This window comes from Crocuta crocuta, unplaced genomic scaffold, assembly GCF_008692635.1.
Source record: "Crocuta crocuta isolate KB4526 unplaced genomic scaffold, BGI_CrCroc_1.0 scaffold556, whole genome shotgun sequence".
NCBI lineage: Eukaryota > Metazoa > Chordata > Mammalia > Carnivora > Hyaenidae > Crocuta > Crocuta crocuta.
In genome coordinates this window covers 3261018-3263290 of record NW_027527436.1, presented here as the reverse complement: position 1 = coordinate 3263290, position 2273 = coordinate 3261018, and the positions used below count along the sequence as shown (strand labels likewise).

At 41.9% G+C, this 2273-nt stretch overlaps 1 pseudogene; it reads right to left on the bottom strand.

The window, feature by feature from the left end:
• Positions 1-1894: 1894 nt before the first annotated feature.
• Positions 1895-1992, bottom strand: LOC144228056 (U6 spliceosomal RNA; annotated as a pseudogene).
• Positions 1993-2273: the final 281 nt, after the last annotated feature.

The window sequence follows — 2273 nt, the reverse complement described above, 5'->3', positions numbered from 1 at the left end:
TATGTACCTTTAGGTACTGGCCTGAAGATACTGTATCATTGTTTCCAAAGGGTCCTTGCTAGGATACTGATGCCCAGGAGATAATATTATCTTAAATCTTTCTCTATATAAAAAGCTTCCTAAGGGCACTCATGTGGCTCAGTCAGTTGTGCTTCTGACTTTGGCTCAGGTCATAATCACAGGGTTTGGGAGTTCGAGCCCCGCATCAGACTCTATGCTGACAGCTTGGAGCCTGGAGCCTGCTTCCGACTCTGTCTCCCTCTCTTTCTGCCCCTGCCCTGCTTGTGCTCTTTCTCTCAAAAATAAATAAATAAACATTAAAAAAATAAAAACGCTTCCTAGAGTATAGGCAACCTCACTGAGGTCACACTGCTATTTGATGGCAGAGACTGTCTTGAACCCAAGGATGCTTAACTCTACTGACTGTATACTTCTAGCATCAGTGGGAACCAAACTGACTTGTCTTCTCTTGTCTCATTCTTTATTAGCTTATTTGTGTTGCATTAAATATACCTTGGAATCCAAGTTCCACGTAACTGATTTTCAGGCTGTCTGTTGCTTCTTACAGTCTCTGAAATGTTGCTAGCAAATTTGGAGGCCTCATTTCCCTTATGATAACACATTGCATTTGCAAAGCTCCTTACACTATGTCTTTGTCTGCATTACCCTATTGGACACTGATGACAACTTAGTGTGGGTATTAATTCCCATGTTTTACTATTTTCTTTTTTCAAGGGGAACATCTCAGCAGTATTCAGATATATAACCAGTAGTGGTGGAGCTCATTCCCACTTTATTTATTTATTTTTTTAATGTTTACTTACTTTTGAGAGAGGGGGCAGAGAGAGAGGGAGACACAGAATCTGAAGCAGCGTCCAGGCTCCAAGCTATCTTCACAGAGCCCGATGCAGGGCTCGAACCACTGACCTGGAGATTATGACCTGATCCGAAGCCAGACACTTAACCAACTGAGGCGCCCTGAATATATGCTTTTAAAACATTATTCTTCATTTGGTTAGTTGGGGTGGGTAGACAGCAAATTAAACATGGCTCGTGGTTTGTTACTTACTGTCTTCACTTCACAGGCAAAAATGTGCTACCATCCATCATAATAAGATGCTAGTTTGGTAAACCATTGTGTGCCTTCAGCACCCCTTAACTGGAGCAGATGCTAGTGGATGCCTGTGTTTGAAATGATGACTCATAGTTAATCATTATAAGAAATAGGCTTCCCACTTCATAAACTCTAGGAAAGACTGTTTTCTTTTCTAAACATTTAAATTACTCAGCCATTTTATGCATTAAAACCCAATTATAACTTAGTATGTTGGAGAATTTCAAACGCTATTCCCCACAGCATCTGTGCCTAAGACTGCATTTTATCATTCAGTTGTTCAATCTCTCTCTAATATAGACTCACACAAAAATTTTTTTTAAAAAAAGAAGGAGCGTAAAACACAGAAAGGCATGTGAGGCATGGCTCCCTAAAATGGCAGTCCTCAAGAAATGTGGGGCAAAGAATATTGTTTCCCAGCTTCTCTGGACTTTGCTGTGTCGTGAAGTGTGCATCTGGTTCTGTCCCGAAAAAGGATAAGGAAGAGAAACATCTTGTGGTTGGGAGGCTATCCATCCCCCGTGTCCTGGAGAGCTACGGTCAGGCCCATTTCCTAAAGGCTGTATACAAAACTAACACGTTCGTTGTAATGGAGGGCAGTGGAGAAGTAGCAAAGGTAGTGAGTATTACTTAAATGCTTTTTACTGTGTGTGTGTGTGTGTTTTTAAGCCTCCAACACCCAGGTGTTCCTGGGCAGTCTTCCATCCAAGTACTAACCAGGCCCCCAGTGTGTTTAGCTTTCCAGATCATACGAGACCCGGCGTGTTCAGGGCCAGAGACGAAAGTCTGAAACGCTTCACAAATCTGTGCATCATCCTTGCGCAGGGACCATGTGAATCTTCTATCTTCCAATTTTGGAATCTGTACTGGTGAAGTGCATACAACCACAGTGCTACTTAAACTATGAGTTAGGGAATCATAGTCCACTAGTTTTGCATTTTCCTGAGAAGCCTCTTTTAGTCTAATGCCTCGAACGCTGCATAGGAAGCCGGCATTCCCTCCAGAAACCTGGTGGCTACAACACTCCAGATGATAAGCAAGTTGGTTGGATTAGAAAACCTACAGGTTCAGGAAGAGCTGGAATTCAACATATTCATCAGCCTGGACAGGAAAATGGAAATAATATTAAGTGATGTAGATTTCTTTAAAAGGATGTGTT